Here is a 25,595-nt window from a genome sequence, read left to right as displayed (position 1 = left end):
GGAACGGAAGAATTGGCATCGACGTATTTATTTATGTTTAATGAGCTTATAAATGTTAAAAGAGTAGAACATAAATGTTTGAAATGATTCTAGGATTTGGAATAGCTTTGATTTTTATCGTAGGCATTTCCCCAGCCATTGAAACGCTGCTGTGCCTCCACAGCCAGCACACAAAAGCAGAGCCCCAAAACCCCAAAGCTGTCTGGTCAGAGCCCCCGAGAATGACAACCTTCCCGCACGTGTCCTTTTCTGGAGCTGCTCTGAGAAGCAAGAGAGAGACGCAGCAGCCGCCAAGGTAACTATCATTTTGTTGAATATTTGATTACACCCTCACATTAAATTGACAATTAAAAATTTTTAATGAAAACAATCCCGAAACCACGCATTGATCACGTCTGGAAAAATCCCAGATGGCTGCACGGGGGGGGGTGCCCGGGAGGGGGCGTCGGGGGCGTCAGGGTGGGTGGGGGTGAAGGGCAGGCTTCACCCTGCGCCGCTGCGGCGACAAGTGTCACCTGCAAGGCTCCACGAGCCTGAGCAATGAGGGCTTTTGGCTAAAACGCTGCAAGACACGCAGCCCCCCCATGTCACTTGCGCCATTTGCTCTCCACACAGAGGATCAACACAAGATCAGGGGCTCGGGAGTCCCCCTGAGAGACAGAGCGGGGGGCCGCAGCCCTGCCCGGGGATGCTGGGGCGCAGCAGCCGGCAGAGAGGGCCAGGAGGGCTGAGCGGGGGGAGAGCAGGCCCGCCGCCAGCCACAGGGCCCGGGAGGCCTTTGTCATTAGCCCCTCACCCGGCGGTGGCACAAACTCATTTAGCCCCATGCTGGACTCCATTAGGCCAGACTCGTATCAGATGGTCCTTGCGGGCTCCTGGGTGGTGGTCCTGAGTCGGGGGGCAGCACCACGGGGGCGCACGCTGCCCCTCCCCACAGACGCCAGCAGAGGCGCGAGGCCCAGGCAGGCCTCCAGGCTGCGGGTGCGACAGGGAACCCCCATAAGGGGAAAGACTGCATCCTCCGTGCCCGTCTGCTGGCATCTCCCCGCTCTCGCAGAGGAAGACAGAGTGGGGAAGGCCCCGAGCCCACGGCAAAGCGCAAATGCCAGGCGGGTTCACTGCGGCCGGAGCTGCAGCCGAGCTGACCCCGGCCATCTCTTCTGACCTCAGAGCTGTAATGAAAAGTCAGCGAAGCAGGGGCTGTCGACACAGCTAAGAGCAAGGATGTGGCATCGCAGGGAGTTTCTCCCACTGCTTCTTTGGGAAGTTTTGCTCAAAAATATATAGCGATGGAGAGGCGGCGTCCCTGGCGCGCACACCCTTGAGCACAGCAGGTGTTGTAGAAGGAGAATCTCAACCTTCGGTCCCGGCAGAGACACCGCCTGGGGTCAGGGAGGAAGGGGCTTCAACACCGAGTCTGAGTTTGTTTCTTTTACGTCAGGAATCATTCCAGCAAGAAAGACAGGAAGACAAGGCAGCAGACACCGATTTTTTTATGGTGGCTTTTTAAAAAAAAAGCCATCAGGGTCAATATTTAAATACTGTATGATTTTAAAAGTCGGCTCCGTTGCTCTGCTTGATTGGGCTGTTGTGTTTTCTTCTTTGAAGGTTTTTCAAAAGCATGATAGAGCCCAACTTCCCTTCTGCTCGTTTTTTCTCACATGCTATGAATTCCAGAGCAGCGACCCAGGATCTAGGAGAAACAGAAACTGTTTTCACTCTCTTATTTCATTCAATGAGTTAGTTTCTTTCCTGCCGGTGGTCACTGGCGTCACTCTAGAAACAAATCAGGTTTGCAGCTCGATACCTCCCAGCGAAAGCTCGCGGTGGGACGGGCCCTGTCGCCAGGTGCGTGTCCGTCCGACATCCTGAAACGTGTATTTCGTTCAAACGCTGCAGAGGCAACAGACTGAAAGGGCAGAGGGGTTGTCCACGCGCCCCCAGATTTTCATGCAGAATCTGCTGAAACTATACTAGCAAGTTACACCACTGCCTAAAACACTTACAAGGCTCATCCTTCTGAACCCCGAATGCCGGGGAACAAGTTGGGGGATGCTGGAATAGCATCTGCTCCTCATCTTTGCAGAACGGAGTGGCCGTATCTGCTGGAATGTTCTGGTCTCTTCCCTCCTCCCTGCCGGGATAAGTGTGCAGTTCCCTGCTGGTCAGAGAACCAGGGGGTACCTCCTGGGTGCAGCCGAGCCCCGGCCCTGCCTCTCCCACCAGCCGCCCCTCACCACCTTGTCAGCGACACCTGTCTCCTGCCACATGAGCTTGGCTGCAGATGATTCCTTTAAACCGAATTAAAAGCAAAACTGTTGGCATGCTCAAACATCCTTTCACTCGCTTCCATAGCGGAATTATGTGGAAAGGAAATCTTTTTTTTTTTTTAACTAGGAATGAGTGCTGCACAAATATTGCCAGGCGTGTTGTCTAAGGGGGAAGTCAGGGCATACATGGAGAGATGAAACAAGCCAGTATCCCATCAACACGCCAATAAATATGAAGCGAATTCCTGCCACACCGCCGAGGTGTTAAGATCAGCTTGCTCTGGGTTTTAATTTCTGAAGCAGGGCCAGTGGAGGCGTGAACACAGTAACTGAGGGTGCATCAGCTGCCTGAGCCCGGAGGCCCCGCCGCGTCTGCGAGGGTCTGTGATGCGGCGTGGCGGGCCGGCGGGGAGCTGGACGCGCCAGGTGAGTGAGCCGGCAGGTCCTGGAGCAGGTGAGTTGTGTTGAAGCGCCACCTACTGAAACTCGGTGCCCCCAGCGCGCACGCCCCGAGTTTGCATTCACGACATAGCGTTGGCAAAACTGGTTCAGGGGAAAAAAAATGACAGTACAAATGAAATCCTATTTTTGGCAAGCAGGACTCTAGAAGTGTGTCAGCTTCAAACTTTACTGATTACAGCATTTGGTCGATGCTAATGCTTCCGTGCGCTCCCTCTTCTCAAAAAGAATGAAAGCAGACAGGAGCTCAGCTCGCCAGCCCCGGGAAAGTGGGTCGCTATGGGTTTGGGGGAGGCGGGGAGGAGGCGTTGTGCATGCAGGTTGCACGTTTGCAAGATTTTGTGCAGGATAACATGCATCTGGGTGGCAAGGATGCGTGCTCACCCACACACAGCGGAGCAGAACGCCGCCGTCCAACAGAAGGTGATAAAATGAACACTTAGACTCACTGGCATGCTAGGTCTAGTCCCTTCCAGCGGGCTCCCACCCCCGTATTTAAGGGGTTCAGGCAGAAACGGGTATTCTACTTCCTTGTAAGTCAGGGGAAGGATGTTTTCTAGACACATTTCAAATGCACCAGCCAGCCCCTGGCCAGGCATGGTCTTCTGCACTGATCTGGAGACAGGTGGGGATTTTTTTTTTCTTCCATCTTATTTTATAAATCGATGATTTTTTCTTACATTGCTATAGTCCCCAGAGTTGGAGATATTTTGCAGGGGGCTTAGGATGGAATACCATGTTTTGTTTTTGTGGATCTTGATGAAATGAAGTTGTTTACTTTCTAGAACGACATCTTAACGCTATAGTGGAGTATTTCTCCTTCAAACCAGGCTTGATCTCGAAGCAAATCCCTCAGCTTGAGAGCATATGGGATTCTGTTTGTAAAATTTAGAAGAAATTATTGTTTTGTTTTTCTTCTGGCCTCATTTTTCAAAGTTATGCAAATATCAAATTCATTCTTCATAGAGGCATAAACTATCTATTTAAACAGTACACCACAGGCTAATTCTGGCAGTGCTAATATGAATTTCTGGATAAAGATAATTTATATACTATATGTTTTTAAATAATCAAAGTAAATGTTTCCATGCATGATGCATTCTTAAAGGTCTCTCTGCTAAATATACATTTGTATGATCTATGTAAGGGTCGTGCAGGAGTCTGCTTGAGTGGGAGAATCATTTATATCCTTAACTACTGTGGTAATACGTTTTCACGGTCGCCGCGAAGACTACAATCTTTTATTATGTTGACTTTAAGGCCCACAAACTTCCAAAGGTAAGATTCCTGGTCTCACTCACATTCTCTGCCATAAGCAGCCTCTGCCTTTCATCAGACGATTTCATTGCCAAAGTCAAAATAAGTCATAGGAAGGAGTTTGTGTAAAGCTACCGAAGACTAAAACAAATGTTAGAAAATGACTTAATCCTCTTTCTCACGTAGCACTGCCTGATTATGTACCGGGGTTTCCATGAAACCAGAACTGGTAATTTAAAGATTTGAAGTATGTATTTTAGGAAGCGTTCTAATGTATGTCCAGGCCATTGTCCTTAATCAGAATTGAAATTTGCAGACTTGTACGTTTGACCCCTAGAAGAACAGGGGGTCACTTCTGTGGCCTCCACCTAATTTTTTCTTTTATGGGAATCCTTGTCCCTATGAAATGAGTGTCGTGAGAACTGTGAGAACAACTACATTTCCCAGGAAAACTATGAAAACAGCATACTTGGGTCATGGGGGATTTCTGTAAGAGTCATTTCTCAAGCCGAGTTGCAGTAGCTAAAATGAAAGTTTGGGATTAAATGCAACCCATCTGAAGTGAGGTGTGGCCGGGCGAGTCGCCCCTCCTACAGGGCAGCTGAAATGCTCCCTCCCGTCCAGAAAGGCCACCCTAGAGCCCGTGCCAGCTCCAGAATTCCCCACGATCCAAATCCAAGCTCAGGACGTGTCATTCAAAGCAACTCTTCCTTTTACAATGCATTTCAAATATCTGCCAGAACAGAGAAGGAACGTGGGGTCCTCAAACACCTCCACCCTGAACAGCAACCCGCCCCCTTCACGGAAAGTCTCATTTAGTGAAAGTCCCCAGGAGGCCAAAGTCTGCCACAATTAGTCCAGCCCTGGAATTGTGCAGTGCTCAACCTGTGCAACAGTGCCCAGAGCACCTCTTCACCTTGAGTAGCAAGAAAATCAAACTTGAAGGATGTGTAGGGATGTGGACTTCCAGCTATTGAGCCCCAGAATTCCACAGGCACACCAGCGGGGCTGCTCTCGGGGCTGAGAGGAGGAGGCGGCTGGTGAGCTGCTCTAGGGGCTGAGAGGAGGAGGCGGCTGGTGAGCCCACCGTGCTCCTCTTCTGAATAATGCCCCAGTTGTTACTCCAGAGAACAAAGCTCCACCTGGGCTGGGAAAATTGCAAGCTGTATAAATAATAGTGATTGACAAGAGGATATACAGGTGACAGAAATTCTGGTGGACTCTAAATCCTGCCTCTTAGCTCAGGCCCAGTAGGCAGGAGTCACAGAGCGCTTACCTGTGGGAAGGAAGGGGGGGGGTGTCTGCTGTGGCAGGTGGTTCTCTTCACCCTTAGACCATATTCTCAAAAAAAAAGGTGTGTTTCCTTCACAAATCTCAAAGTTGGCTTCATTTGCACACCTTATTAAAAGAGCAGTGTGCAATCAGTATCTTGAAGGAGTGGTTCTAATTTAATGTCTTCTGGATTTCATTTAAAGAAATCTGGAAGGACTTGCAAAGCAACGCGGTGTTTCCAGAGGCAGTGAGCAGTGTATCTGAAATGGCGTGTGGCAGCTGACACCCTCTTCACGACACCGCTGCTGGCTTGTTGGTGAGCTATGATTCCCATGAACGGGACAGAGTACCCAGATTTTTCACAAGATGGTTCCTCCCGCTCAGCACAATGAAGCAGAAGCAGAGTCAAGTTCTAAGGGTTAAACATCGAAGCTAAGAAGCGGGGAGCGCCACAACAGGAACCGCAGCCAAAACCTAGCTCTGTGCCGATGCACATATTTTCCATGTGTGTGTGCGTTTTATTACATAGTTGTTCATTTTTGTGCAGTTATTGGCTCCTCCCCTCAGGTGTTGTCAACTCCATCATAAACCAGATTCGTGCCAGGCAACCCCTTAGATGTGATCTTGACAGTTTTCTCAATAATTCCGTAAATATCAATCCATTTCACAAATGAAGATGCTGATGTTCAGGGAAACTAAGTGTTCTTAAAAATAAATAACCAGAAAGTACAAATTCATGTGTTTCTGATTCAAAATTCCACATTCATTTACAGCTGTCTCACACAGCGTCTTATGCTCTGTCCGTTGAAGGTTCTAGAGGTAAATAATCTGATTCTTGTACGTTTCAATCATGAACGTTTGTGCTTTAGAATACAATTAAAAAAAACACCTCTCCTTTCCCCAGATCAAAGAGCTAATTTTTGTGTTCTCTGCAGAGAAGATTTTACTAAGAATTAGATATCCTAAATGCTGACCAGAATTATTTTTCTGTATAAAATAGCAGGTCGTGTAGTTAATTAAAAAACAAAACATTTCTGTACTTAAAACCAAGCACCTGAACTATAACCATTTAAAGACTAGCATTCAAAAATTCTATATATGAAAGAAAAACATTAAAAATTGGTAATTAACCCAAATAAAAATCTACGTGATATCCGTTTACAGTTATTCATATTACTTTTCTGAACTTCAAAGCCGTGGCACCTGAGTGTTTGTCCAAAGTTCCCCATTTTCGTTTTAACTGTGGTTATTTAGCTTGTAAAGCACAACGCTGGCCTAATTTTCAAGCTCTAGACCTTATTAGTGAACAAATTTCTATATTTAGAACCTCATATTAGTACTTGATTCTTCACATACCTAAATTTTAGTGCCAAGCTCCGGATTTAGGCCCTTAAATGCATATTTCCAGCAGCCAACTCTTTCTGCTGTAATTGGATCTACCCCTCGACGGCAGATCATAAAGCAGATAAGATATGCCAAAAATGTTTACATAAAAGTTTAAGACCAGAAGTGAGCAGAATTTCATTTACCTCGCTGCCGTAATCCTCCAAAACCCTGAAGTTATCATTGGTAATTAGTAAGCTTTATAAATTAGGTTACTAAAATAGCAGATCAAAAATAATACCAAGGATTTTTTTTTCTTGTATTAAGAAACCTTGTGTTTATAATAATCCTACTAGATTTGCAGCAAAAATGTTGGCAACCGTCCAGGTTAGCTGATATCTATTCACTTACTTCTAGGAAGGCAGAACGGAAGGTAAGAGCAGGAAGCAGAGCAAAATGATATCAATCCCGTCACTCGAGCTGATGCCCAAGATTCCAGGGAACGCGGGGCTCCTGGCTCAGGGACTCCTTTCCCAGGAAGCATCCCCTGAGCTCTCTGCAGCAGCCTAGGCCCTGGCGCTGGTTCTGTGGCAGGTACGCGTCCGCCTAGGAGGGCACCGGCGCTCCCCGGGGCTGCGTGCAGTTCTCAGCATTTCCACAGATCCGTTTCACCCTCAGGAGGCTTTCCCCGAGAACGACTGTCTAGCCCTTGACAGCAATCAGGGGCGGCGACGTCTCTCCTGCATTTTACAGGCGAGACAGAAGATGAACTTTCTGGTCTCTGTAATATGAGGTCGGGCTCCCAACGCGCTGACTCCCCCTGGGGACTGGTTACACCGAGGACTCAAGCCAACCGCATGCTCTCCCAGCGTGACTTCACTGGGGAAAACCCAGTGGAGCCGGATGAGCGTGCAATTCCATTGGCTGCAAAAGGGGAAGATCACAGACTTAGGGTGAGGCTTGGAAGGCTAGTGGTGTCCTCTCATGGGTCCAGAATTCTCCTTGTGACGTCAGCTCCCAGGGAGAGGAAAGCTGCTTCCCCAGGCAAAGCCCTCTGGTGGCAGATCCCAGCCCCAAAGGCAGCTTTGGAGACCCCCAAGGGCACTTACTGTGACTCCCCAGCTAGGAGTGTTAGAGCAACAAGTGCAAACACTTCAGCAGGCTTCTCTTTGAGGAGGGATACACCTGAACGCAAGCAACTGCAGGGCCGGGAGAATGCGATGGCTTAGGTGGGAAAGTCACGTGTCGGGGGGACCGGAGGAGGCCGGTCTAGGGTGCTTCAGAGATGCTGCGGCCGGAGCTGGCCTGGAAGATGGATGGACAGGAGAGGGGCTGAGAAGGTGAGAAATGGCCCCTTTGGCAACATCTCAACCTGTATGACCCTCTTTGGTTGCATTAGTCATCACTTCCCAAGGTTTAGATACATGAGAAGCCTTAGAAATATACATACAGGGGCCTCCCTGGTAGCACAGGGGTTAAAGTCTCAGCACTATGAAGCTATCTGCAGCCTCTGCAGCATGAGATCGATCCCCAGCCAGGCAGAGAAAAGCCCACGGGGTGCAGTAGACCTCTCCTGTCTCCCCGCTGCTCCCCTCAGCAGTGGATTTCAGTGGATCCGCCTGTTCTGCTCCCCACTGTCTCTAGTGAACCCCCACACCTCTGGCCTGCACCCCAGTCCTTGTATGCATAAATAAAAAATATAAAATATATAAAAAAGAAATACACACACACACTTGATTATGTATTACCTAAACTAAATGCAGACTTGCATCCTTTTCCCACTGTGAGGTTTAACCTGCATTTTGCAAGTTTCCCAGCCCCGATTAATTTAACAAATGCTAGTGAAGGGACTATTAGGGGCCTAGGAAATCCCAGCATAAACAAGAGTATTTAATCCCCTAAGGATTTGACAATCTAATGAGGCACAAGTGATAGCGAGAGCTAAGCAGACAGAGCGCACTCTGCTTGCCAGCTATCGACCGGAGCCATCTTCAAGTATTCATTCCCATGTGCCCTCAAAACCACCCACATCATTCCCGATCTCCAGGTGGGCCAAGGTGCGGGGACCTCACGGCGCCGTCTCTACCACGAGCAGTGAGCCGGTGTGGCTCAGAGCGGGCTCAGCGCCGGGCCGCAGCCCACCAGGAGGGCCGGCGCGTGGGTCTTTGTTCTGCTTCCGAGGCCGTGACCGATGAGCTATGAGGAGGCGAAGTTCCATCCTTCTTATCCAGTCGGAGCATCGTCCCAGGCTGCCCTGTCCTGCTTTGCAGACAAGTCCCTGTTTCCTTAAGAGACGTGGCACCTGCTTTTCCGGTGACAGGTAGGCCGAGCGGTTTCTGTGCCGATGCAATTTTAAATGATGTTCAGAATTTCCTGAAGTCGTTGAAACGCTTTCTTTCATGTCCCTGTGAAGGCCTTTTCCAGGGCCCCTTTGCGGGGCCTCAACTAATGATCTGCTTCGTGCCGGTAGCTCCGTCATTCCGAGGTAAATAAAATCAAAATGCAATTCCGTGAATGGGCGTCATTCTATCGACAGAGGCTCAGCCCGAGCCAGAAAGCTGAGGACAGCGTTTTGGCTCTGGAGCAGGTCAGCTGCTCGCTTCATGCCGTTCCGCGGGCTTGGGAGGAGGCCGTGGGAGCAAGGCGGGGATAGGACTTAACCCCTGCGTTCAGATCCATCTAGAAAGCCGGCAGAGAGGCAACCCACCTGCTCCGGCTGGACGCGGCGGGAGGCCGGGCCGCGGGCTGTCCGCAGGACGCTCTCCGGGCGCAGATAAAGGCACTCGGGGAGCTGGGGACGGTGGCTCTCCAGTTGATTTATTCAACAGTCAGAAGATTTTTGCGCACGACAGACTAGCTGCAGATGCATAAAAAGCTGCAGGACTTCTCTGGAAATGTTTCTGTATTGATTTCATCCTCGCTGGAGTCAGATATGGATGTTTCCCTTCCACGCAAAGTGCTGACGTGTGCCGATCGCGGCCGGCCCGCGCCCCCGGGCCTTCTCCACGGGGCATGCGAGCAACCATATTGTAACAGTTTGAAATTGGAAGAACCTCATTTTCCGTTATTTTCACTTACTCAGCAACACAGCGGTAAAGGCCGACGACAAGCCTCCTCCTCCCGGAAGAGAGACAGCGCCCGCACCCTCCCCAGACGCGGCGCCCTCCGGGGGCTGGGCCGGTTTTGCCCGATGATCTCCGTGGCAGGTCTTCGCCCTCCTGGATTCTTTCTAGAAATAACTCCTTCCCCAGAGCTCGCTGCTTATTTATCGGGACACGTGTTCTGCCAGGAGAGGCGTTTGCCAGGTGCGCCGTGACCACGCCTCAGGGGACGCGCCGGGGACGACCCGCGGGCACCGCCGAGGGGCAGAGAAAGAGCAGCTGGCACTCGCCTGTGCATGAACTCAGGGGCAGCCGAGACCGTCTGTCTTTCTCCAAAGGGCTCTGGCCTCTTCTGTGCACTTGTGTCTGCTTGACTCCCGGGACGGCGTCAAGGCGAGCGAGCATCTTCAGGGGACACCCGACAGGGCGCCCGCTGTCCTGCCCCCGAGGCTGCAGCTCACGCGTCCTCAGCCGCGCAGCCGTGGCCAGGCTCACGAGAAAGGGGACTTTGCCCGTGGGTCCAGCCAGGGCCGCCGGTGGCCATCCAGACACCTGCCGTCCGCTGCTGAGCTGGCGTCGTAAGGGGTCAAGGGCCTCCGGGCTTGGGGACACCGTGTTGGGGATGCCTCTGTGGGCATCACAGGCAAAAAGAAGAAAAAGGAGCAGCTAAGCGGGCAGTGTGTAAGCTCCCCGGGGCTATTGCTTAGGGGACTCCCAGAGGGTGGAAGCATCACAAACGGGTGCGCTGCTGTTTGTTAAATTTTCGACAGGTCATCAGGGCTGGTGGCTGCAGCAAGGATGCTGTGGCCGGGCAAGGCTGCTGTACCCTTGCTGCATTGTAGCAAGGAGCGCACTCGCCAGGAAGCAGAGCTGTGGCCCATGGGCTGGGGGTCCACTCGACTGGGTCTCTCTGACCCCACCCCCAACTTTGCTTATTTCAATGCCCCGCCCTGCTGGCCCGGGGCACTCTGCCCGCAGGGGAGAACTGGCCGCAGGAGGGGGCGCTGTGTGGAGCCCCATGACGCCCTGGGTCCAGGCCCAGGTCTGCTCTGACTGTCCCTGTGAGCCTGAGTGTGTGGTTTCATGCGGGCACTGGGCGCTTCCTGCAGCGCTGGTAGCCACCAGCGCCAGCTCCTCGGGCCGGGGTCAGACGCAAGTCAGTCACATCCCACAGGGTGCTGAGCCCTGAGTCTGGAATATTCGCCTAAAGCCAGAGGCCTGCTCGGTAAATACTCTCACAGCAAACACAACCATCGTGCAGACGGTCGCTCCTACCCGAGATTTCTCCTCTCATCCTCGAGTGGCGCCATTTAGATGGATCCATAAGTACATCAAATGCTTATTTTTTGAGAACACTGTTTCAGAAAATACTGGCGCTGGCTTTTGCAAGATTCACGCACATAAACCGAAAAAGAGGACAGAGAAAAATGCAAGTCAGAAGGAGGGAGGAAATGTAAAATCGTGCGCTACGAAGTCTGAGTCGCTGGTGCTCAGGAGCCACCCAGTAACGCTGCGGGATTTAAAGCGAAGAATCAGCAGCTGCCCTTAGAGCTGCCCTCCGGGAAGATACACCCCAAAGTGATCCCAGAGGCGCAACTTCAGGGAACAGCTATTCCTTCAGACCCAGGGCTCGGGTAGGAAGGGGAGGGTTTGGAACTGCAGAAATTCGGGGGCCTCCGAGGAGGGAGATGGAAGTCATTGTTAGTGGGCAGGGTGAGGGGGCTCCAGCACCCCCAAACCTGCCTGCTCTCAATGGGCTCTGCCATCTACCCCATCAAGACAAACATACTTAGTGCATACGATCTTTATTTTTTTTAATTTATTTATTGTTTTTGCATCCAAGAGCAGGGTGCAGGCCAGAGGTGCAGGGTGAGAGGACTCCCCAGAGACAGAGTGGGGAGCAGAACAGGTGGATCCACTGAAATCCACTGCAGGGGAGAAGCGGGGAGACAGGAGGGGTCTGCTGCGCCCTGTGGGTAGCTCCCTGGTCTGGGCTTGACCTCAGGCTGTGGCGGTGACAGTGCTGAGACTGACCCCTAAGCCACCAGGGAGGCCCAAGACCTTTAATAGAAAAGAGCTGCAGTATGATCAGCGTGCCACAGAGAGAAGAGAAAGAAGAGAGTTAAAATTTCCTCAGGAAGCACCCCAAGTCACCCGTCGCCTCGTGGGTCAGTGTCCAGCCAAACAGGGTTGGCCTAAACAAGGTCGCTGAGGCCCGAAAGCCACCCATGTCTGAGGCACCTTTGGGATCCATAGGATGGGGGCAGAAGGGGCCAGGCAGGTCATTTGCAAATCTTGGGGGGCAAGGCAGCTCCGGCCCCCTCCTCAGCAGCAGGGCCCATGGAAAGCTGGGCTCCCCGGCTCCGGACCCTCATTTCCAGAAAGGACCAGCCAGTGATTCACCAAAACAGATGTCTGGTTGCACAAACCACACCCTCAGCTGAGAAGCCCTCAGGACACTCACAGCGTAGCATGATTTATGGGCATAAAAATTCAATTTTTAAAAATCATGAGAACAGGGTTGCAGCCATATTGTCATTATTCATCAGGGTGTTCACTCCGAGCGCTTTTGGGGATATTCTTCTAATAATACTTCAGATTATATGGTCGTCGTTAAAGATCTCCAGCGGGCATATGATTTTCCCTCCTTTCCTGGAAACAAACTTCCCTCCGACCCGCGAGGGTGACGCTGCTCCGTTTTTGTAGATGACTTCTGGTGACACGAGAGGCCCCTGGGACAAGAGGCATGTTTACCACGATGTCCTGGGAAAGGGGAGACTCTTCTTGAAAGCTGTCGTGACGGGGAGTCCTGTGAAGACATGACGGGGAGTCCCGGGGCAAGCCTGGGTCCGCGCGGGCATTCCCGGTGCCTCAGAGCTGACCAAGACAGCTAGTGTCTTCTATGACTTGACCCCTAAAAGGATCCACTGGGGGGAAGTCAGTCTCCTCCCTTCTAACTCCAGAGACACCTGTGCCCTGGGCTTGTGGGCTGGTGGCCGGCTTGGTGGGAGCTGGACCGGGTACAGCACCTGTGCCCCCCAGCACATGGCAGAGAGGCAGGGGGGCACCCTTCTCTGCTTTGCAGCACATCCTGGTGGAATGAAAGCAGAGGCCACCTGGGGTGGGGTCCGAGCAGAGCACCCCGGTATACCTGTGGGGGACTCATTCTGTCGCTGCCCAGGGAGGGAGGGCGGGGAGCTTCTGGGCACATGGGAGTGTCACCCCTTTGAGGAGGCTGAGCTGCCTCCGGGCAGAGTCACCGTGCCAGAGACCACACCGGAGGTCAGGGTTGAGGAGCGGGGTCTGCAGGTAGAATCCACAGGGTGTCCCCCAAGATCTCCACCTGCCCTTGGGGTGGGCAGGACCTCTGGATTTGAGGGAGTAGGGGTCCCCACTGGGTTTCCTGAAGGAAGCAATTAGGAGCTGAGCGCAGGAGCAGGGAGCTGATTTTGCCAGCAGCCTGGGGGCCTGGAGGGAAAAGCCTGAGGCACAACCGAGCCCCTGCCCAGCCGACTGAGACTCTGAATTCAGCTGGTGAGATGGAGGCACAGCTCTGCCCCCCAAACTGGACTGGGGATCCTGACTGGGGCGAGGGTGTCGGGCTTGTTTGCAGCATCCGAGTGTGTGCGCATCTGTTAGGCGGCGGCGGGACGTCGTGCAGACGCAGGCGGAGTCGGGATACCAGCATCGGGCTGAGGGGGGCATTGGTGTCCACCTGACGCCCTCCATCAGACATCGTGGGTGCTGACGCGAAGGGTCACCCCAAAACCCGCAGCTCTAAATACGGAAGCATCACTGTGTCCACTCACACTTTCTCCTGTGCCCCTTTCACTCCGTCTCAGACAACTCGCCCAGGCCTCGGTGGCTGCTGGGCTCGCCCGGCTGCCGCCTAAATTCCAGACAGCGAGGCCTCGGGCCGCCCTGTCACTGCACTGCACAGGACGGAGAGTTGGAGAAACGCGCTTCGTTAGTGTTTTCCAAACATAAGAGACGTGACCGCTGGCTGTCGACCGCCGATCGACTCGCGTGGGGCTCTGCTCGGGGCCTCGCAGACGGACAGTGAGCCACAGCGTGGTGAGGTGGTGTGTCCAGGACCAGCGCTTGGCCACTTGCACCGTCGCTCCCGGGCTCAAGATCACTTTGAGAACAGCCGTCTACAAAGGTCAACGAAAAAGCAAGCGTCGCAGAAAATGTGGAACAACAGGAGACCCTCCCACGAGGGGTCTGTGGCCCCGAGGCGCCGTCTGCACGCTTCCCCCACTGTGCTAGGAACTGGGGTAGCTGGGGCCCATGTCTGGCCCCTCCCGGCTCTCCCATCTGGGCACCCCTGGCTCCCTAGAGAGAGGGGCGTCTCTAGAGCTCTGGATTCTGGGGTTCTGCGGTGAGCTCTCCACCCCAACCCAGTCTCCACTCTGCTCCCTCATGTCTTGGTCGTTAAGTTTCTTCCTCCTGGAGCACTGATCCGCGTGGGTCCCTGCGGCGCCAAGGTCATCGGCCTTGACCTTGCCAGGCTGCTCTGTCCAGGCTCACTGTCTGCTGTGACCCGGGCAGGTCCCAACGGTTGAGGCCAAGGACGCCTGCGTGGAATTTATGTCTAGAGTATATACAGTCATCGGCTTCCGATATCGAAGGGCTCGCTCATGAATTTTATTGACCCTGCATTACGAAAAGATTTTGTTTATAAATGAGGCCTCTAATTATAATTCCGCCGGCTTGACATAATTGAAGGCGGCTTTGTCATCCATCGGGTAACAGATAGAGCCCGTTCCCGGGCTGTGTAGCAATCACAGTCTCTCCATCACAGTGAAATGCGGTTGGAAAGCAAGCGGCAGCGGTTTCGCATTATTCCATACGAAGCGGGTGCGGGTGCAATGGGTGGGCACCATGCACGCGCCCATATTTTATAGGGTAACGACCTCAATTAATTCTGGAACAATGGCTTATCCAGTTGAAACAGCTACTTAAAAATGAACTAAATCAGCGTTAAAAATGGGCAGCTTTTATACCTTGGATCCCTCATCACTCACACTCATTTTGGATGTAACGACCTAGTGAAAAATCTGAAATAAAATCGAATTGATTAGGTCTTCGTAGTTCCAACTCCTGCACCCAGAAGGAGAGCGTTTGGGGCAGAAATCCTGTCCATGGGCGGTTTTCTTTAACCGTAAGATTATTTTATGCTCAAGCTGTTCTGCAAAGAAAAGATGCGGGTGGCAGGTGACGACGAGAGGACTTTCTGGCATCTGGACGCCAGGGCAGCTGGACAGGAAGGCACGTTGCAGAGTCTTGATCCAGGGTGTGTCCTGGAGTCCGTCCACGCGAGGCTCTGATTTCCGTGTTTATTTCTGCATGTTCTCGGTTCTGCTCCACCTTGCGCCCCTCCTCTGTCACCCGCCTTCGCCGCAATGGAGTCGTGGCAGCACCTTTCCGGCCCGCCCTGGCCTCTTGACTGGCCGTGTGTGCTCTCCCCGGCTTCTGGTTGTTGCTCTGAAGGGTAAAGGTTGTCCCTGCCAGCCAGCGGCCTGCCTGGTCCCCCTGCCAGCTCAGCCAAGCCCCCGCCGCCTCCCGGGAGCCTCCCTCTCCCGTGTTCCACGCCAGGTCCTGCCCTGCTCTGCCTGCTCCCCCCGCCCACCCTCTGGCCACGGCCCCGCCTCCTTGGCCACCTGCTTCTCAGAATTCCATCCACCTGGCGCGCTCCTGCCCTCAGCTCCGACCGCGCTCACTCTCCTCCTGCAAAGAGCTCTTGACCAGTCCCAAGTCTTGGTGGCCTGCCGGAGGGTGGAGCTTCGGGGACAGACATGCCAGGGTCCCTGGGGGCCCCCACCAGTCTGTCCCGCCCCATGGCTCACACAACTCCCTTCTGAGAGGCGGAGACGCCGGGTGCGGCACGTGCTATTCCCAGGGAAGGAAGGCTGTGCACCTCACGAGCCAAAGGAGGGGCAGAGCCGCGGCCTCTGGGATGCGTCCCTCTTACTCGCAGGCTCTCAGGCCAGCCTGCCATGGGGGCCCCGAGGCGCCTGGGGAGAGACGAGGACTCCGCGACGCCCAGCCGGGGCTCACATCTGTGCCAACTCCCCGGCCCGGAAACCCTACAGGGGGCCTCACAGAACCCCACGCTGGGGCGTCTGCACGCCTGGCCTGTGGCAACGGCCGATGCACACGGAAAAGTGGGTGATCGCCAGGTAAATGAAGGGGAAAACCGAGTCGTGCACTTTCCTCTCCTCTGCCATGCCTGAGCCCCAGAGACAGGATGCCATCACACCCCCGCGGGTGGCACTGCAGTCGGTGGCGGAGAGGCCGGGGCCTCTGCTTGGCTTACCCCACCGCCGCGGCCACCTGAAGCCGGAGGGCGGGGGGCAGCCTGCCGATGTCTTCTCTGCAGAGACGCGGGGCGCCGGTGTAAAGGGGATGCTCACCAAGCACCCCTCAAACCGGCCTCGCCCCCCAGTCTCCCGCGCCGGTGAGCACCAGGCCGGGCCCCCCGGGACAGGTGGCCTCGGGGAGCAGGAAGTCCCTGCCGCTTTCTGGGCCCCTCGTCAGCAGAAGGCGGCCGACACGCCCAGGGCTGGAGGTCACGTCCCCCCAGGAAGGCTCTGTGCGCGGGGCGTGAAGCGTGTGAGAGGCTGCCGGCTCCGATGGGGAGCTGCTACCTCGCAAGCGCGCGTCCCTCCTGCGGCGTGCGAAGATTGGTAAATAAAGGGCTCTCTGATAGAAAAAGGGCTCATCCCCATGGGGTCAATGAATCCTTTAAAGACGCCTCGGTTCTACTCAGTGCCCGGGAAGAGTTCATTAACCCAACTCAAATAGACCATTTGCTCCTGCCTGGAGAATCATGCTAATTAAATTGCTCTGTTTACCCACCTATGTCCCAATTTTCTATGAATACATGAATGTCTTGAGTCTCATTCCCCATCTTTGCAGAGGGGAGAGACGATTCCAGAGCCACGCTCACGCCCTCGCCGTCTGCCGCGGAGCCACCTTTATGGCCGTCCTCAAATCCGGCTGCGGGAAGTGTGTTGCGACGGGACTCTCCTTGCGAGGAGCCGTCTGCGGGGACACTGCAGGGTGTGACCCGCTGAGGGCTGTCCAGGAGGGTGATTGTGACCTAGGGACACGTTTTATTGTTAAATTCCTTCTTGCAAAAATTCTAGAAGGTTGTTCCTCTGAAGTAAGGCTAATTTCCACGCCGGGGCTGAACCGTCCGTGCTCGGAATCGGGGCTCAGAAGCGAGTCCTACGAGTTCTGATGCTCAAGGCCTCACGCTCTCTCCCCGTCTCTCAGCTGGAGCTTCCTGCCGGTTTCTCAGTCTTTCTGTCTCCTTCTCAGGCGTCAACGGTGACGGCTCCAGGCAGCTCATGGGCTCCAGTCACTCCTCTGCTGTCCCCACCGCGTAACCCAACTTCTCAAAAGGACGGGCTGCCGCGCTGCTCCCACTCCCTTCTGCTCCCGCGCGGCTGCCTGCTGGATGGGCTCCCGGGCCTTTTCCTTCACGGGAGCTGCTGACTGCGGCCTGGAAGCATCCTCCAGACCCTCACCACAGCTGTCCTGTCCCGCGTCCACAGTCCTCGGCTACCTGCGTTATTTCTCTTCCCTTGGCCGTAGGTCAGGCGGCTCCTGCAGCTGCGCGCCCCCTTTCTGTTGCTGGTTCTCGATCATCTTCTCAGGCTCAAGCCCGCCTCCCTCAGGCTGCCCCAGCACCCCCAATGCTGACAGTAGGAGTCTCTTCTAATCGTGTCCTTGCTTCTTTGATTGCGAGCACATCTCTGGCTGAACGGCTCTCCCCTGCCTGGCCTCTGAGTCCTGCGCTGTATCTCCAGCTGCCTTCTTGGCCATTCTCCGGGAGACTCAAGCTCACCTGAAACTCAGCTCTCCAGTGAAACTGCTGCGTGTCCAGTCGCTCCGCAGCCCCTGAGAAGCACGTCTGCCTTGGGAGCCGAGCCCGCAGTGTGGGGCCGTCGGCGGCGCCATCCCCAGGTCACCAGTGAGCCCTGGCGGCGCCCACCCCACGCGGTTCTCGCCGTGGGCGATGCCGGCCACACCCCCAGCGCCGTCCTCGCGGTGACGGGCGAGAGGCTTCTGGGTCGCCTCGCTGCGTCCACTCCAGCCGTCCAGGAGAAGGGGAGGGTTCCTGGTGTGACGTTCCAACAAACACCCGCGTCTCTCGCCCCCACACCCCTGGTCCTTAGGATGAAGCCCACGTGGCTCGGCCTCGCCCCAGCCTGGCGAGGCCACGGCTGTTCTGTCCCGCGGAGCGAGCCTCGAGGGTCAAGAGCTTGAAGGACTCTCAGATGACACAGCTCGTTGCTCTTAGTTAAACACGTTTGTTATCTCATTGCTTTCTTCCTTCTTTATCAAGTGTCGAGTCCCGGATATCAATTTATTATCACAATCACCGAATTCACCCAGTCAGTTGGGTGAGTTCTCAGACCACCCAGCGGAAGAGGAAGAGGCAGGACCTGACCCTTCCTCTCAGCGCCACGCTCGGTCGGAGACTGTGGAAGAAAGGAAGTTTGCACCTCAGCGCTCGTGAGCGGAAACCAAGTCGCCAGCCTCACGGGCAAAGGAAGGTCCTAAACATCCTGCGGGGTTTTATTACGAGCGACATACGGAGACATGAGTTTAGGATGAAGGGAGCAGAGGTGAAAATAAACTTTGTTTTTGCCATAGTTGTTAGTGCCCCGTTCTAATTTTACCCTTCGCGGGCGTGTCTGTGGTGCTGTTCACTCGTCCTAACGAGAAGCAGACCCCGGCGTTCCCGACACCCTCCTGACAAGGGGCGTCACGGGGTGCAGAGTCTTTCTAGAAAACACACAGCGACCTCCCACGTGGGCTCTGCCAAGGTTGAAGCCCCAGCCGGGTGGATCTGAACGCGCCCTGCACCTCTGGGGCGTCCACGCCGATTCTCTCACGTGCATCTTCCTTCCAAGTGCTGCCGGGGTCAGGCGAGGCGGCTGCTGGGCCTGTGGGTCTGGGAAAGCGCGGATTTCTCAATTTTGTGATGTGGAAACCTCTGTCGGGAGTTAGCAACGTGTCTATTTCCATCCCCAGTAAATGGAAAATATGTTTAATGAATAGAACAAAAGCTGTCCGTCGTGTCCCAACGCGGGAAGTAGAGTGGACACTACAGGGAGGCGGGGGGAGCCGCAGGGAGGAGGGGCCGAGCGGCCGTGGCAGACACTGCGCAGCCCCAGGGGTAGGAGCTGGGGTCCTGGAACCCGTCTCCTGTGGCCCCTGGAGCACAACCGTAATAATAACAGGTCAGAGGAGGAGGAGGAGAAAGAAACAGGAACGCAGGAAGCACGAAGGGGTGGCTCTCGCCCCGCTGCCCTCATAGACAGACCTTCCAGCATCTTCCCAAAGCCACACAGTCCGGCTCGGGGTTCCGAGCTGGGATGGGCCCCAGGAGCAGCGCTGAGTCCTGTCTTTGCTCCTCTCCTACTCCTCCATCCTCCTGCAACGTCTCACCCCACCCTGCACGGCAGCCTCCTGCCCCCCTCCTCTGTCCTCCCCATGGCCAGCAGTGGACACGTGGCTCTGTCGAATAGGAACTTTCACATACGACTCGCCCAGAGGCACCTGCTTCCTACACGGCGGTAGCAGTCAGGGTGCAGCCAGAGAGGCGGCACCGGTTGGTTTCTACTCAGAGATTCATCACAGGGAGTGACTTACAGGAACGCGGGGCCCCCAGGAGGCTGCAGTTGGCAGGCGCGTGGGCAGGGCAGGCCAGGACACAGGGGCCACTGGAGTGGCCTGTGGGCAGAACTTCTGGCAACCTAGCTCTGCTCTGAACCCCGGTCAGCTGTTTGAACCTGGCCCCCGGGTCATCCCGACTAACACGGTTTACTCGAAACCAGCTGATGGCGGACATCAGAGACTTGAATAAAGGATTCCCCGATAATGGCAAATCTTCACTTTTTAAAAAAATGATCAATTTTTAATTGACGTGACATTTGCTGACAACACTGTATGTGATTTAGGGGTTTGGGTTGACAGCCCTTCAGATGCATTCCCCACATTCACCGCCAAGACACCCACAGTCCTCAGACCCGCCCCCCACTTCACTGCGCCTCTGTGGTCTCGGTTCTGCAGTCATATTTCTAGGGTATGTTGTGCTTAATTTTGTAAGTTCCTTTATTTCTCTATTGTCCACCTACGAGTGAAATCATCCAGTATTTGTCTTTCTCCCCGATTTATTTTACTCAGCATCATCCCCTCCAGACCTGTCCATGTTGTCACAAATAGCAAGAGTTCATCCTTTTCACGACTGCGTAGTATTCCACTGTGTATAGAGGTCACATCTTCCTAATCCTCTGGCCTTGGGCACTGAGGTTGTTTCCATAGCTTGGTTGTTGTAAATAGGGCTGCACAGAACACAGGAGGGCAGAGAGTTCCTTCAAGTCCGTTTCTTGCATTCATGTGTCAATACTGAGGAGTGGAATTACTGGACTATATTTATGGTGTCCTGTAAGAACACCATAGGGAGCTGGGGCCTCATGCCTCAGGAAGGGGCACCAGTCCCACCTGATTTTGGGGAGCCAGCACAGCTTTCACCAACTCAGGCTTTTCCTCCTCAGTCAGCATCCTGGGCAGCCCCCCAGGAGGTCCTACGTCTAGCTGGCTGACAGCAACCACCTGGCAGGAATGAGGCCACTTCCTCACACAGCTTACCTGCACCTTCAGGCAGAGGCTGAATCTTTAGACAGTGACCCCTGAAAATAAAAATTCTCAGGGTTCTACCAGGAACTGCTAACAAAGCAAGAATGAGCGGGGTCAAGTTCAGCATCAAGTGGTAAGAAATGGAGGCGTGATGTGAATTACATGAAAAGGAACTTACTTTTCATCGTCACCTTCTGGGATGTGGCTTCTCCCCTGCTGTGTCCTCAGACCTCCAGGTCGGCCCACGGTGCTGGCCAAGGGCCTACTCCAGCCCCATCTTCTGGGACAGCGGACTCTTCGGCTGAATAACACAAGGGGGGATGTTTTCAGTTTCTAAGTCTTCTTAACACAAGCCAAACCTCCGTGCGACTTAGAAACTGGCTCATACGTTACTAACACTGGGCTGTGAAAAGGAACATAATTAGAAACTTTCTTTGGATTTTTTTCTAGCAGAAAATGTATGTCTTGAATAATTAGCAACCCTCTCTCTTCATTCATGCCTTCATTGCACCTAGTATTTCCCAGGTCATCTGGGGACACTGGCTCCGTACCCCCAAAGTAGAACAGGAACGGGAAGCCAGGAGGCCGAGCCTGCCTGAGACTGTGGGTTGATGCCGCAAGAGTGTACAATCTAAATTCTTTTTTTTTTTTTGCATAGAACTGGGGTGCAGGCCAGAAGTGCAGAGAAGGGGTGGTGAGAGGACTCCCCAGAGACAGAGCGGGGAGCAGAACAGGCAGTTTGACCAAAGTACACCGCTGAGGGGAGCAGCGGGGAGGCAGGAGAGGTCTGCCGCGCCCTGTGGGTGGCTCCCTGGCCGGGATCAAACTTGGGCTGCAGCAGTGACAGCCTGAGACTCAACCCCTAGGCCCCCAGGGAGGCCCTCTACGTCCTTTTCTTTTTCTGAGGATTATTGGGTGAAACTTACCTGCTGGCTTTCTTAGCGACGAGGCGCCTCCTGGATGGGTACTCATGGTTTTATTTGGATTCTTTACTTTCCAGACTCGCGTGCCTTTCCAGGATTTGGTCACTCCCTTTGATTTGTCTAATCTCTTGGCAGAACAGCTTTCTTAGGGCTCCCGTCAATTCTTTTAATTTCCGCCAGCTCGGGGGGAGTCCCCCTCTTTCGTTCCCGGTCTGGGGGATGTGGGTGCTGCCTTATTTCCCCTTGACGACCCCAGCTGAGATGTTGTCATTTTTATCCGTCTTTTGAAAGAATCAGCTTTCGGTTCCACCACTTTTATTACTTTTCCGCTTTCTAGGGCGCTGGCTCGCTCTGGTCCCCTGACTCCTTGGGCGGCTCTGCGTTTTGTTTGCTTTTTTCCTTTCTTCTGTTTTCTTAGCGTGAACGTGCCGATTTATCGTGGAGGCATATTTAAAGGGATACATTTCTCTCCACGCACTCCATTAGCCTCATCCCATAAATATTAATATGCTTTTAAAAAATCATTCAGTTAAAATTCTCCCTGTTCTGTTGCATGATTATTTTTGTTGAGACAGGGTCCTCCATAAGCGTGTTGCTCAATTTCCAAATATTTATGGATCTCCCGAATGAATACATTGTCTCGGCTGGTTTCTGATTCAATGTCATTGTATGGCAGCGCATCCTTGTGTGATGGCAATTTCACTGCAGTTACGGGGGCTCTGCGTGCAGCCTGGCTGGTCATCTCATGGCCGGCACCCCCAGGGCAGCGTCTGCAGAAGGAGAGTAACCCAGGATAGAGAATTAGCTCGGACAATCTCTGGTAGAGGCACCATGGACTTGTGATTTAAATGCGGGGTGAGATCACTAAAGTCAAGATCTTTAAGTCACCTAAAAAGCATTTTATTTAAAACTGTAAAAAGCATGACAAAGCAAAGTTGTGGACAGTTATGCTGTCAAGATATTCATGGAAGAAGATACTGATGGGGTTTTAAGAACCCTCCCTCCTAGTTGGAGTCAAAGCCTTCTTGACTCCTGCTCAGGACGGGGCGTGTATGCGTTTGCTGCCGTGAGAGCAGTTTAAAGAGAAAGATGTGTCCCGGCAGGACCACCAACCCCTCCACTCAGCAGCTCCAGGAGCCCTGAGAGCAGCCACCCCAGTATCATCCGCGACGCCCATGACACATTCTGCCTCCCCTTCCCCGGCAGGAACACACGTTGCGTGGCACAAGCTTGGTAGGATTTGTGGCCTGCTGTGTGGACGATGAGACGGGGTGAGGTCACCCATGTGACAAAACAACAGATACTCATGCCTTTCGCAGCAGCACGGATGGCGCTGGAAGGGATCATGCTCAGCGAAATAAGCCAGAAAGAAAAAGAAAAATATCGGATGGTCTCACTCCTAGCAGGAATCTAGAAAACCCAAACATGGGACCAGGAAAAAGACTGGTGGTCATAAAGTCAAAAGCAAAATCAACAGACAACTATACACCAGAGATACACTACAGCGGGGGAGGCGGGAGTAGGGTCAAAACAAGGGGGTGGGAATTTTACGGGGACTATAACCAAGATGAAAATGCATACACGGTACAAAAATGATGTAAAATACATATTATATATATAAAACCAACAAATACTGGCTGGTAAGTGTGGAGAGTACTAGTAGTGCATAGACAGATGAGGACACTTGCGTTTGGGATGGCCGGACCTGTTTCCAGCTTGAAATAACGAAGCCGACTTCATCCTGAAGTTACCGTAAGCTATTCTACTGTCCCTTGCGGTCAGGGGTGGGGGACACTGATATTTTCGCTTCCTTCTCGCTAGTCCAGAAGGTCTGCAAAGCGAGCGCGTTCAGTGGATTTTGAAAGCGTCCTCATATGAGAACTTGTTGAATACCCTGAATGATCGACGGCTCTTGGGCTTGAGAGCCACACTCATGATTTTCCCCCCAAACCTGATTTTTCTTGGTTTAGAAATCCGAGTGCAATTGTAAGGAAAATTTAACCCAGATGTTTTCATTCATCAGCTCTTAAATTACCAAAGCGCATTGTTGTTTTGCACGGATCCTGGAAGTCCTGCAGCCGCTTTGCGGCGATTTCAAGGATGCTTCTTTTCCTTATAAACACGATGTTTGGTTTTAGGCAGAGGATGACAAAACCACAGGGAGGAAATGTCAAGCCACATGGCCCATCTCGGTGTGGCGCTTTGTGCTTCTCTCTCGAGGGGGAGGCCACGCAAGGCTGAGCCCCGAGCGGGGGTCTGGGGGGGAGAGGATGTCCCACACGCCAGCACCTGCTCCCCCGGGGAGCCTCCAATTCCCTGTGGAATTAAGTTTGGGGGGAAAGTCATGAGTGTGGTGATCAAACCAGAGCCGTCAATACCTCCAGTGGAGCGGCAGGAAGGGACAGAGCTGGTTCCCTGTGACCCAAGCAGACGGGTAAGGTGGACTCCTGGAGCCCCCGGGGGCTTTTGCAGGCTTTTATAGGGATTTACCAGGTGCACAGCAGGCAGGGGTGCCGGGGGGCCGGGAGGGAGGCTGGCAGGCCCCCCAGCAAGTCTTCTCTCTCTCGGCTCCCGGCGTTCTCTCGTGGCCTCAGCTTCTCTGCTCCTTTCGCTCTGCTGTTCCCCATGACGCCGCCCTCGTAGGCCCAGTCTCAGCCCAGGTGCACCCACCCACATATGCCCACACCCCACTCCAGGCGCCCACTGTCAGGATCCATCATCATCCCTAATGGCAGGAGGGTGGAAAAGCCTGACATTTTACTTTCCCTACATCAGGGTATTCAACAAGTTCTAATATGAGGACGCTTTCAAGATACACACTGAATGTACTTGGTTTACGTACATGCTAAACTAGAGACTCACCCTTACCAAGTCAAGAAGGGGTGAACCCCACCAAGGCTTTGCTGTTTCTCCTCTCCCTAGGGGTTCAACTCAAATCACGGTGGGGGGCGGGGGAGGGTGTGGACAGGTAGAGCTAGGCCATAAGATCAAGCGTCCCAAGTCCACGCTGGGCCAGGAGGAGCTCATACTCGGGGGGTTTCAACCCAGGCAGAGACTCAACCTTAGGGCAGAACCTCTGTCCTCGCTCCTGGGGAGTCCGGGGCTGGGGCGTGCGGCTCCAACGGGCTACTGGAGAGGTAATTGAATAGGAGGCAGCACCAGCACAATTGCATTTGGGTCTAGAGGCGCTAAGTTGCGGCCTCAGAGAGGTCACACTGAAATGAATTTTTTAAAAGGCCTATAAAATTGCATCTAAGATAGATGGGGAGCCAAAGCAATATTTAAATGAAATTGTTATGGATATAAGTCACTTCCCCGGCATTATAACTATTTCTCACATAAAATATGTTTTCACTTCATATATAAAACATTGTTATTATTCACATCTTATGACATGTTAACATATTAAAACTTAAATGTTTAATGCATATATTAAAATTCTGTGTCATCATTAACCCAGCTGATGAATTCTCGAAAAAAAAAAAGTGGAAAAGATCTATGAAGACAGATCATTTTTACAATTAGATTAAAAATAGGTAACTTCAAATGTGATGAGATAAAAATGTTGAGCTCAAACTTCCAAACACCTTTCTTTTTTTTTCGGCTGGTGAGCTTGCCACCGCCATTTGTTTTCCTATTAAATGACATTTCAAGTACTTTATTATAAACATAAATCACATCTCCTTTCACGACGGCAAGCGACAAACTAAATTTGAGATCGGGCTTGCATGCCTGCGTCTTACCCAGGACTAAGTAGATGAACAGTCGCTTTATAGGTTGTATCTGAAGGATAAACAGAGACAGTAGACGACAGAAACATGGAAGCTGGCGTCTGCCCTTTCATCCCGGGGACCCCGCCTGCGCCCCGTCCCTCCAGCTGGCATCTGTCCTGCACCCCAAGCCCCGGGCTCTGCAATCCTATCTGCAGCCGCCCAGAGAAAAGAGGCGTCTGGGAATGTGCAGAGCGAGCGATAGGGGTGTGTGTGAGACGGCGTGTGTATTGTGTGTGCAGGCCTGGGCATGGGTGTGCATGCGTGTGCACGTGTGTGAGTAGGAGAGTGTCTGGGTGTGTATGCGTAAGGCTCGTGTGTGCCTGCATGGCCCGCCACACTCTCATGGGGCTTTAAGATGAGTCTTTGCTATGACAGTGCAAATCCCTTTATGATTTAATAGTCACCCTGTGACTGCGCCTGCCAGGCCGTGTGGGCGGGGCCTTGGCGGGTGGGGCCTTTGTGGGTAGGGAGTTTGGGGTTGGGCATTTTTGGGGTGGCCGTTTGTGGGTGGGGCGTCTGAGCCACTTTTAGCTTATGAGCAATCACCGTGTGTGTCTGTCT

At 53.3% G+C, this 25,595-nt stretch overlaps 1 long non-coding RNA gene across 2 annotated transcripts; it reads right to left on the bottom strand.

Annotated features, from left to right (window-relative positions):
* Positions 1-1,532: 1,532 nt before the first annotated feature.
* On the bottom strand, positions 1,533-25,345 carry LOC119253067 (uncharacterized). 2 transcript variants are annotated; one of them, XR_005126979.2, is made up of 4 exons: positions 25,005-25,345; positions 21,265-22,031; positions 20,517-20,639; positions 1,533-1,693 (listed from the first exon to the last, which is right to left on the bottom strand). It is a non-coding gene; the product is annotated as an uncharacterized LOC119253067 (long non-coding RNA). The 2 variants fall into 2 exon arrangements; XR_005126978.2 differs by lacking the exon at positions 1,533-1,693 and adding an exon at positions 19,745-20,043.
* Positions 25,346-25,595: the final 250 nt, after the last annotated feature.

This window comes from Talpa occidentalis, unplaced genomic scaffold (genome assembly GCF_014898055.3).
Source record: "Talpa occidentalis isolate TD23 unplaced genomic scaffold, MPIMG_talOcc4v2.1 talOcc4.2, whole genome shotgun sequence".
Lineage (NCBI taxonomy): Eukaryota > Metazoa > Chordata > Mammalia > Eulipotyphla > Talpidae > Talpa > Talpa occidentalis.
The sequence above is the reverse complement of the archived record's forward strand: the minus strand, read 5'-3'. Positions and strand labels throughout refer to the sequence as shown.